This window comes from Zootoca vivipara, chromosome 4 (assembly GCF_963506605.1).
Source record: "Zootoca vivipara chromosome 4, rZooViv1.1, whole genome shotgun sequence".
In the NCBI taxonomy this organism is placed as follows: domain Eukaryota; kingdom Metazoa; phylum Chordata; class Lepidosauria; order Squamata; family Lacertidae; genus Zootoca; species Zootoca vivipara.
Genome location: NC_083279.1, coordinates 47,710,974 through 47,722,949, shown reverse-complemented (window position 1 = coordinate 47,722,949; position 11,976 = coordinate 47,710,974). Strand labels below are relative to the sequence as shown.

Below are 11,976 nucleotides of genomic sequence, written 5' to 3'. Positions count from 1 at the left end.
ATGGCACACACATATTTAAATGGCTGCATTTTCCATGCAAGAAGCACAGAATTTTAGCCCAATCCTTTGCTCATGGCCAAAGCCATTAGTGTTGAGTGCATTAGTAAACGGCCATTTAAACACTCACGTGCCATTCACAATTCATAGTACCACATTGTAGGGTGTTGTTGCTATTTTCGCCACTTGAACTTGGTTGTTGGTCATACATGACTTCAAATTGTAAAGCGTGGGTCAACCCTTTAGGTGTTGGTACATAAACGAAACTGCAAAAGTGAAAGAAACTCCCAATTGTAGAAGAGATAATTATGTTTTAGGTGGGAATGGATGAATCCACTATTCTCATGACTGTAATTTGTAATTTTGGTGGGTAAAGTAATAATCTGATGATAGTGGTGGTGATCATTAAAACATTTGAGGGGGGTTTGGTAAGAAAATTTGTGTTTTACAGTAGTTTGTCCCCAATCCAGAGAAAATAAATCAGTTAGGTCCCACCAACTTCAGTGGGACCACCAGAACTAACTTTCTGTGAATCAGGGTCATTATATTTGCTTTTGGGTATTCAGAGGTATAGACTGCTGCCACTTGTGTTTTCAAACTTAAGGGCTGAAAAGGTACACTTCAAGAGGAAATATGAGACTTTGGGGATTTCAGCTGAGAAAGGGAAAGAAACCTACATGCTGGAGGCTCCTAACAAAATCACAAAAGCTGGCAGGCATGGAGCAAGCTAAGAAAGAAAACAGATGGCAAAGGGGAAAGCCACAGAGGTAGTGTTTCATAAGGAGAGTTATCATTTCAGAAGCAGTTAAATTGCACCAGGCCTTTCCACAGAACTACACATGTAAGGGGAGAAGACTGAAAATGTTCAATTAAAATGGAGGCAACTCCAATGCAGAAGTACTTGTGGAATGATTTTAAATAATAATAATTCCAAACAGCAGCAATGCTATTCTCCATAGTAATGCCTCGCCATTTATTGAGCCTCTTTTGTTTACTTCTTCTTAGTGCTTTCAGTAATTGATTCCTTTATATTTTCATTCATTTCTGGATGGGAGATCACATCTAGTCACGGTGAAGCAAGGGGTTTGGTGGGAAGAGCAGCTGCCACAGGAACATGACCACTGAAACATTTTCTTGTGGGTGTCTGTTTAAAACCTTTTTAAAGTGAGGAGCGCCGCTCCACCTTCTCACCCTTGTCACTGTGTGCCTCTTCAGAAAGAGAGCAGGTGGTGAACAGGCAGCAACAACAAGAGCAAGCGGGGTTAGGGGCTTTGGGGGTGTGCCCCCTGCAGGACTGTGGCCTTCAGCGGGTGCCCAACAGTTGCCTTAATACCAGCCCTGCTGGTGTGGAAAGATCTGTAGGAACAGGCCCGGCCCACCCACGAGGTGGAGTGAAGCTGCCGCCTCAGGCAGTGGAAACCCTTGAGACACACTACCCGCCCTGTTACCTCCATTAGCGGAGAAGCAGCAGTGCGGCATTGGTGCTGATTTCCAGCAAGTTCTCGCCAAAATCTCATGAGATATTGTGGGGTATGGTGATCTCGTGAAATTTCAGTGAGATCTCACTGGAAATTGGTGTGATCTCACTGGAAATCAGTGGTGATGCCTGCGCCGTTTCTCCACCAGTGGCAGGGCAGGGTGGCACTTCCCATTTCTCCCCAAGAGGCAAAACAGGACACGCTGCTGCTGTTGCTGCTGCTGCTTAGGAAACAGCACCTAACAACAACAACAACAACAACAACACCCTTGAACTGAAACAAGAATAAATGGCTGTACCTTCTTTGTTCCCTAATGGGATATGAGGTAAGAGATGGCAGAGATTGAAGTATTCGTCACTGCTTCTCTGTGGAGCATTGGCTTCCTATCACATTGCCAGCGCATGTCATAGTCTCTTCATCTTGCCTGGAAGCATCCTTGTCTACAGCTATCAGTTGTCATGTCTATGCCCTTCCAGTGAGCATGCAAAGTTATCAAATAATTGACAGTTTATCTCCAGGGACCTCAATAGGAATGTTGGATCAGTAGAGATTTATACAGCTGTTCTGGAAGGAGGCTTGTGTAAGACACTGGGAACATGGCTCTTGATAGTTGAGCCAATTTATGGTGTTTACAGAGTTTCAAGGAAACCCCCACAGAGTTTGTTGACAAATTAAAGACATGCCCTATTGCTCTTGTGCCACTTTTGCAATCTGACACCAAGATTAAATTGTCTAATTATGTCAAGACATGACACATTTGGATTAAGCAAGAATGTTTTGCTGGCAATTTCATCTCCAAACAGAACACACATCTCTCCCTCATATTGACTCACAAGGCTTAAGATTTGTCACAACAGTGCTGGAGGTGGGAGTAGGGGGGACTGTATACAACACTTCCATTGGCCTGTCTCCTGATTGCTCTTTTGAGTAAGGCTTTTTGAATCTCAACCCAGCCAAGTGAATCATTCCCAAGGAGTGGTAAAAACGAAAACCAGAAGATAAGGGTAGGGCATTAGTGGTATAGAGAGTTGTTTTGTGACGCTTGGTCCACACTGCCCGGTTGTATCTCTCTGCCAAAGTTTGTTCACAATCACTGCATCTGTAATATGAATTTGTTCAGCTGGTCATGCTCAGCTGTGACACAGGTCAAGCATAATTTGCCTGAGTAGTTATTATTTGTCCAGCCTGCTTTGCGGATATATGCACAGACGTCCTTGCTTTTGCCCCTTAATCTTGATGGTCACTGTGAATCTATGCAAACTACAAAGGCAGTTGCGCACATATATACTGTACATTCGTTAGTGTTAACTTTTTAACCTTGATGAAACTCTCATAGACAGCTGTGTGGCCAAACTGTGTTGCCAAACTAAGCAGACATTTGGTGATTAACATCTCCATATGAGCCAATTTCCCAGTCATTTCCTGCAAAATCAAAATCTGGATCAAAAACCTTCATGTGAGTTTTGTGTAAAGTGTGGATGTTTATATTTACAATTGGCTCTCTTCAGGAAAGGGTGTTTTGGTCATGCTGTGACCTGCAGAGTGCCATCTAGTGGCAAAGTGGAAACGGGCCTTCTCTGCGGTGGCACCTACTTTTGGAATGCTCTCCCCACCTGGTTAATTGGGAGGCATCAACTGTAGTGTGTTTTGGATGCTTGCTTAGTTTATAGATCATTAATTCTCAGTAATTTTATATGGTGGATACTTGTGGCTACATTTTGTTTTGATGTATGTATTTAGACTTTTGATCTTTTTATTGCAAGAAAAGAAGAGCTTGCTGGGTGAGGCCAATGGCCCATCTAATCTAGCATCCTGTTCTAGACTATTGTAAACTGCTTCAAAATTTGTAAGCAGTCTAGAAATTAATTATTTTAAATAATTAAATGTGCATGCATGCAGCATGCATGTGCCATCGTCATACGCTGGGAGAGTTTCTCAGGAAACAAATGAGCTTTTCTCCATATTCTGCAAGGCAGTTAGTAAATGAAAATCCAATTCCGAATTAAGTCAAGGCAAATTTGTGTTGTGTAGAAGAAGCCATTTCAACAGGGACTAGTTTTCTCACTTCTGTCAAAATCCCATCTCCCACAGGACTCTTTAAGGGTGGAAAATTTTGTCCTCCTTTACAACTGCTTACCCTGAGCACAAGCCATTGATTCCACACCCTCCACACAGGGTGGATAACATAAGAAGCAGGGAGACAGTTTTGCCCATGAGTCATACTTCTTTCTCTTGTATTCTTGAACAGTGCAATTCTGCACAGTCCCTTAATCAGACCAGCTGCAGCTACAGTCTGTTCCCTACAAACCTATTCCAGGTGGTTCTTTGCAAAGGTAGCTGTGAAAGACCTTCAGGAGCATTTGAGGTATGTGCCGCTTCATTACAATGCATGTACAGTATAATGAAAACCTGCATAGAACTATACTTATAGAGGAACATAGGAAGCTGCCTTAGGATAGACCAGATTGTTTGTCCATTCTTGCCTCTTTTCCAGGGTCTCAGGCACAGGTCTGTCCCATCACATGCTAGCTGATCCTTTTAACTGGAGAATCTGGGGTTAAACCCAAGACCTTCTGCATGCAAAGCATGTGCTCTACCACTGAACTTTCATCCCTAATTCATATTCATTGTAACATTAAGGAGATTGTTCAGTCAGTTCAAGCACCTCTGCTTCCCCTGAATCTCCCCTCCCCTCTCCTTCTCCCCACCCCCATGCACTGCTCTGACGATTATCCTGAGCAAATTTGGTGGAGATGTTGGGGGGGGTGGAGGTGGGGAACTCTGTTGTGCTAGCGAGAGTCCTTGCACTATTGAAATGGGGTGTAGAATCTGACCCACACTATTCTGCACTGTCTGTTGAACTTTCTGGAGCGCATCTTTATTATGAGCAAAGTTTCTGTTTGCAGAATTAGCATACATCCGTTTGCTGGCCGAATCTGAAGGCTAGCGTAAGTTGGCCTTTGAGAGAGGGAGGTCGGATAATATGCTTTGTTCCCACACTGCAGGTGTTGCATCCACAGCATGGGCCTCTGCTGAATGTTATGCACTCATTCTGGGAAGAGCTCCCATTGACGTCAGACTAGAGAGACCTTGCTGAGAGTACGACATGCACAATAGGGAGTGACTGTGCAAAAGACACCCACACTGGAAATTCTGGGTTTTCCTTTGCAGCTGTAACCTATTAGCAGACAGTCCAGTAAATCACCCAAAATTCACTCAAGAATATTGCAGATGGTGGGGGTGGGGTGGGGGTGGTTGCATTTGCAAAAAGAAAAAGAAAACAAGAAGCTTTTGAAAATATTGTACAACTGTGGTCCAAAAAAGTGGTGAAATAATTTTTAGGTGCACCCTCGAAGTGAGCTGAAATAGGAACATTTTAACTGTAAGTCATCTAAAATTCTGCTTTTTGTTTGTTTGTTTATAAAAAATTGTTTATCTGCTAAGCCATAAGATGTACGCAAGTGGTTTACAAAGTGTAAAAAGTTGAAAAACCAATTTAAAATTAAAAAACCATTGTGGGAAGATGAACTCTTAACTGCCTGCGCAGGCCTGGCACAACAGAAAACTTTCCAGAAGGTATTTAAAAGTTGGCACAAAAGGCCTTCTTATCCTTCTTTTGAGGACAGATTATTATTATTATCATTACCTCTAATTCTTACCCGCACTTCACTGTATGTTACAGCAATGGTCTGATAGATCACACTATTGACCTGGGTGTCCTTTCTGTAACAAAATGCTTCTGTACTGCATGACATACGTGCATAAGGAATCACCTAACAGCATCACTCCTTGTCCTCCAGAGCAGAGCTTTGAACACTATCTTTGCTGGTCATAAATATTTACTGAACTCTGAGGTTATAAAAACATCCATCTTCCGCCTTACTGGGCTACAGATGGTGACGATACTACTTGGGACTATAGGCTGGAAAATTACTGCCGGCTGCTAGTGGGTTGTTGCAGTATGAACTCTCACAGACTGTTGCAAAGAAGAAGAATTTTCCCATCGCAATTTCTGCCACAGTCTTGAGCAAGTGTGCCTTAGTTTCATCTAAACCGGATTCCTGCAATGCGCTGCATGTAGTGCTGTCATCTTGGAGAAGTGCCCAGAAACCTCAGCAGCTTCAGAACATGGTAGGCAGAAGTCTTGGACTACCCTTTTCGCAGTAGCTTCATGGACCTCCTGGCTATTTCCAGGTTCCATTCAAAGTCCTGGTTATGATATTTAAAGCCCTGGGCACCTGCAGGGCCACCATCTCTCATCTAAGCATGACCATTCATTACGCTCAACAGGGGGTGCTCTCCTGTGTGCTCTGCCAACATCTCCGAAGGCCTTCTGGCGGTTCCCTCACTGCGAGAAGTGAGGTTACAGGGAACCAGGCAGAGGGCCTTCTCGGTAGTGGCACCCACCCTGTGAAATGCCCTCCCATCAGAGGCCAAGGAAATAAACAACTGCTGTATATTCCTGTGTATAAGACTACTTTTTAACCCAGGAAAATCTTCTCAAAAGTCGGGGGTCGTCTTATACGCCGGGTCGTATTTCTTATACGGCGAGTATATCCCAAACTCTATATTTTAACTGGAAAAGTTGGGGGTCATCTTATATGCCCAGTCGTCTTAAACACCGGAATATACAGTTATCTGACTTTTAGAAGACATCTGAAGGCAGCCCTGTTTAGGGAGGTTTTTAATTTTTTTTGTTTTATTGTGTTTTTAATATTCTGTTGGGAGTCACCCAATGGGCAGGGTATAAATAAATTATCATCATCATCATCTGAGGGATGAGTGGCTGGAATGCAAGATAGGGCCCTGTCTGTGGTTGCACCACTCAGGGTTTGTTCATAATGCAAATTGTCAAGGGAGGGATTTTTATCAAGACTGCAGGTAGAAAGGGAAGATTGAAACCTTACCTTGCCTGCATGCTGTGCTCTGATTATTACACACACACACACACACACACACACACACACACAGAGAGAGAGAGAGAGAGAGAGAGAGAGAGAGAGAGAGAGAGAGAGAGACCCCTATGATAATTTGTTTTGAAAAAGAAAAAAAACACAGAATATGATTGCTTATCATGTCATTATGTAACATGTAGTTAGTCCATCTTTCAGACTCCTCTGAGAAGTGCCCTCCATTTGAATGGCCTGCCAAGTAGGAAGTAGGAGCAAATCTCCCACACATTGTTTCCTGTCTATGGATAGTGCTGTTTGGCTAAGCAATGATACATACTATCATTGGCTAAGCAACGATACATACATACATAGAACTTGGACCAATGGTGCTTCCAGATGACATGTTGATTGCACATTCATCCTGATTTGTTTGCAGGAAGGTTAGACCACGCTGGCTGTTTAAGGAGCATCCATTTGGAACCCTTTAGCAGGAGAGGTTAGATGCCGTTGTGTCAAAGCATGTGTTATCCGGCACTTTCCAGTGCATTTCTCCATGGGTGTACCCAGCATGGGGCAGGGGGGTGCAGCTGCCCCTCCCTAGAGAAGCAAAAAAAGGGGGGGAAGCTCCCACGCAGCAAAAAAAACAGCCGGCAGCGGAGAGCGGAGTTGCAGTGTTCATCCTCAGTGTGGACCATTCCCTGGGACAGGGAAGGATTGCTGGGTCACCTCTGTTGGTTTTTGCATCGTAAAGGTTCCCTCTAAGTCCCTTTCTAGCCAGCAGCTAAATCACTCTAATCCTGGTTTCTTTGTTTCCCTGATCGCCGTGCAGTCCTGTGTTGGGCTGAACTGCTGCTTAAGGGCTTGGCAGTTTGTAGCCAGCAGCTAAAGTACCCTAATCCTACCCTACCCTACCCCCTCTTTGTGCATAGCCTCGGGCCCCTTTTATTAGATTTGTTTTGGCAATTGCTCTTTCACCATATGAGAAAGTTGCATATTATTGCGGTACAGGGGGTTGGACTAGATGACCCCCAGGGTCCCATCAAAACTTTGAGGTACTATTCCTGGGTTGACAGGATAATAGTGGTGGCTCCTATTTTCAGTGGTGTCCCATCCATTGTGATGTGTGCTTGGCTCCACTGAGGGTGACCCCTGAAGATCCATTTCTTTGGGGCTGTCTTTGAGCAGTTTTATTAATAATGCTTCTTGCTTTTACATTATTGTTTTTTAGGTTTTACGGTTTTAGTCTATTGGCTTGGACTTTGATAGTAATTTTTATGTGGGCTGAAGAGTGTTTTAGAGGGTGTGTTAGGCGACTTGTTGTTCCTGATCTTTCTCTTTTTGTGATAAGTTTTAGTTTTGTTATTTCAATGTCATTTGTGATTTATTGTATTGTATCTGAAATTATTGTGCTGAAGGAGACTCTTGAGAGTCCCATGGACTACAAGAAGATCAAACCTATCAATTCTGAAGGAAATCAGCCCTGAGTGCTCACTGGAAGGACAGATCCTGAAGCTGAGGCTTCAATACTTTGGCCACCTCGTGAGAAGAGAAGACTCCCTGGAAAAGACCCTGATGTTGGGAAAGATTGAGGGCACAAGGAGAAGGGGACGACAGAGGACGGGATGGTTGGACAGTGTTCTTGAAGCTGCCAACATGAGTCTGACCAAACTGCGGGAGGCAGTGGAAGACAGGAGTGCCTGGCGTGCTTTGGTCCATGGGGTCAAGAAGAGTCGGACATGACTAAACGACTAAACAACAACAACAACAATCTGAAAGCCACCTTGAAGGGACCTAATGTGGACAAAGGCACAAAGAATTATATTTGATCATGCTTCTTTGGACAAATCAAAGTGCATTTCCTAGCTATATTTATATGTGGGGACGGGGAAATACATAGTGATCTAGCTAATTCAGGTTGCCAACTTTTTCTGGCAGGGTTTCTGTGCCTTTTAACAGCCATAGGAAAAGAAGTAGAAATTCAGGTGGCAAAGCTTACCTCAAGCTGCACCTGCTGAATTTCCACTTCTTACATAGCTGTAAGTTGGCAACCTTAATGAGCGAGATCACTATCACCCTCCCTTCTTTGGGAAATACACAAGAGGGGCCCTGCCAGGAAAATAAAAGTTGGCAATCCCTATAATTCCCAGAGAAGCTTGAGAGTGATGCCAATAAAAATTGTAGAGCATTCTGCAAATAAAAAAAGGATATTTTTAATATAAGTAGACTGCAATCATTGGACGATTGTTCCCATTTCACAGATAGTGATATGAGATCTAGAAATTAAGTAAACAGTTACTGTTGATGCAAGGGAAAGGGACCTTTGTCTCTTTAAGACAAGAGGAACTGCTAGTCATATATCTTTACTGTGTTGTGGGGTTATAAAAGCATACGTCTCCATTCTTTTATTACATCTATAAACATCAGGCTGCAGTTGGCTGTTCCCTGGATTAGAATGTCCTAGTACTTTAAGTGAGTTTTGACAGCGAGAGGGAGGGAAAGTAGTACTTCTAGGGGTGGGATTTTTCCCTTTCTTTTCTTTTCTTTTTTTTAAAGTGGATTCTTTTTATAGGACCTTGTCACTTTCTTGTAAGCTTCAGCTGCTGCGAAAGTTCTGAGAGGCAATGAAACCAGGATATACCGGGTTCAGAGTTTGTTCTTCTTTGGCCTGTGTATAACATTCTGCTGTGTGTGAACGGTAAGCGGAAAGAAAAGTTTCATGCTTTTCTTAAGCACATTATTTATTTGAGTTCAGCCATTTGATTTCCAGCAGAAGTTTAAACTGCTTTTTCTTTTTTTAAAAGTGAAAGCTATTTACTTATCTAGAACCAGTCTTTCTATTTACTGTTCTGCTTGCTGCATTTTAGAATTGCTTAACAAAAATGAAACAAAGTGGAGCAATGAGGGTCTTGTATTTTATTTGCATTTGGATCTACTTTGATTTTGTGCTTTTGAAGCTTTGTTTGATTATTCCAATTCTGAGGTTCGTAGTAGCTAAAATAAAATATTTGCAAAAGGGGGGGGGGGGACAGAGTGATATACCTTATTATGTATATCAGTACAACGAGAGAAGACATGCCTTAATGAGAGCTGTAGCCAACTGGAATATTTTTAAATATTAGAATGCAATAATTCATCAGATATGTGATCATTCAACTGTGTATTAATCTCATGAATATCTTCTTAGTATCCCCCCCACCCCTTAAGACTAGAGAAAACAAATGCAGGAAATTGCTACTTTAATTTTATCCTTGCATTATGATCTGGGCTTAGTAGCATTCAAAATATGGTTGAGTTTTACTTGAGCTGTTAATTTTGCTCTTACATAGAACACTGCGGCCTGACTTTTAATATTTAAAAGCAAATTAAAATCAGTAATAAGTAATTTTGTATTACACATCACATTCTCTAAAATAAGCAGCGGCAATAATAGCAGCGGTTCCCAAACTTTTTGAGTCATAGAGCACTTTTTGGAAGAGAAATTTGTCATAGGGCACTATCGTCGTCCTTATGCCAAAGGCACATATTTATTTATTTTTCCTTCCAATCTCTTCATGTAGCACTTGGATATGCTTTGCAGAGCACCAAGTGCTCCATGGAACGCAGTTTGGAAACTGCTGATCTATTGTCTTTGGTTTATATCAAGAAGATATATTATATACCTCTGGTTACCATATTCTGGAGGCATGAAGCTTCCCAGAGTTGGCTACTGTTAGAGATACAATCTTCCTCTGATTCAGCAGAGGCATTTCTCCTTAAAAATAAATAAATATCTGTGGTCTGTGCATGATTTTGAAGCGCTTTCTGGCCATAGCTGCCAAGTTATCCCTTTTTTACAGGGATTTTCCCTTATGCTGAATAGGCTTCCTCGCGAGAAAAGGGAAAACTTGGCAGCTATGCTTTCTGGCTCTTCCAAGACCAACTTGCAATGCCTTCCATGCAGTCAGAAATTATTACCTAAGCTATTGTACAAATGCAACCTTGTGCACACCCTATTCCTTCCTTAAGAAAGCCTGCCTCTCTGAAATAGCAACTAATATTTATTTATTTATTTATTTATTTACTTATTTTGCTGATTCTAATAGATACATGCACATGAAAATGTTGTCTCAGAATGTATCCTCCATATAAATTTCATCAAAGCGTCTTGCAAACCTGTCATGATGTGCTCCAGGAATCTGCCTCAAGTGCAGGGTAGCTAATCCGCAAGGGTAACTAGACCACAAGGAACAACTCTGCTGGCTGACTCCTCAGGGATGTGATGGATGCAGCAAAGTATGACTTCGTTGCTGACCTCACTGCCACACGGTGGGCACAATTATGTGCCCCTATTATGTGTTGGATCAGCTTCATAGCGAGGTTCCCGCATTTGTGTTTCAACCTTCATCCAGCCCACTCCTTCAACCGTAGCTCCTCAAAATACCAAGGAGAATTGAAATCTCCATGGTCCCAATCATGTCAACGGCCCTAGGAATCTCACTGTTCTACAGTGAATTAGAAGCACTGAGAGGATCACTTGGTCAAGCCACTGTAATGTCACCCAGAGTCATCAAAAATCCATTAGAATTTATCAACCTCCGAGAGCAGACCATCCCAAGTGGTCCCTTTCCGCTACAGGATGCAAGACCAAACTTTACCAGGAAGTGGTCAGACCATGACAATAGGGCAGCATCTAGCCTTCCTGTTTCCAGACCACCACCCTTCCCACTTGGAGCAAAGGCCAAATCAAGGATGTCCCTTGCTCCCTCCTATAGGGCACATTACAGAGCAAGATTGCACTGTGTTATAAGAAAAAACTGCTCCTTTTCCCTTATGGGGTACCCAAGAGTCCTTATGTAGATTCTCTATTGGTAGGAGAAAATAACAGAGGCCAATCAGAGAATATTGAGAAGCAAAGCAACTAGTAAGCCTGATCTTTATTAAACTGTTGCAACAGGGTGCTCACTCCCCGCCCCCACGCAGGAGGGAGGAGGAACCCAGAACAATGGTGTGCAAGCCCTTATATTGACTTTTGAAATTGCCACCCTGTAGCTCAAGACTGCTCCCCAATACATCATACATGCATCACAGAAGAGGCGGTCTACAGCAGAATCCTGTCTGGCAGGAAACCTGTTAATGGGTTTACCTGGACAGCCTGACCATTCTTTTGTGATGATAAATACTTAATTCCTGAGTCCGGGTCACAGGCTGACCCTATTCATACACAAATGTGCCCTTAAGGCAGGATTTCTGAGCACAGAGACAATGGGGAGGCTTTTCCCATTTCCATCCAAAATGCAGCAGAATATTTGAGGTCATTGAAAGAGTCAAAATGGCTTTCGGACTGTTTTCCTGTACTGTTTCAGACATGAGATTTATATATTTATGTATGTGTTTGCCTGGTACATTTATGAACATTTATTTTATATCTTAGACCTTATAATTCTCATAACAACTGCAGGACCAGAAAGGAGAAAGCAAGCAACTGTAATTTTTAAAAAATCATAATATTTATGATTAACAGTAATTATTATTTATAAAGGACCTTGAAAGCTACCGTAGGTGCTGTCTGAAGATTGAGTTAAAAAGAAGAAATTCTACCGGCAGTCTTGCAGTCAAAGATAATATAGGTA

General features: G+C 42.5%; 1 protein-coding gene across 3 annotated transcripts in view; it reads left to right on the top strand.

The window, feature by feature from the left end:
- The first annotated feature begins 3,720 nt into the window (after positions 1–3,720).
- PDE9A (phosphodiesterase 9A) overlaps positions 3,721–11,976 on the top strand; it is a 43,121-nt gene continuing 34,865 nt past the window's right edge. Inside the window, exon 1 of one of the 3 annotated variants that reach the window (XM_035115834.2) lies at positions 3,721–3,840. The gene's annotated coding sequence lies outside the window, so the exon portion shown is untranslated. The other 2 variants (XM_035115831.2, XM_060273554.1) reach the window with 2 other exon arrangements.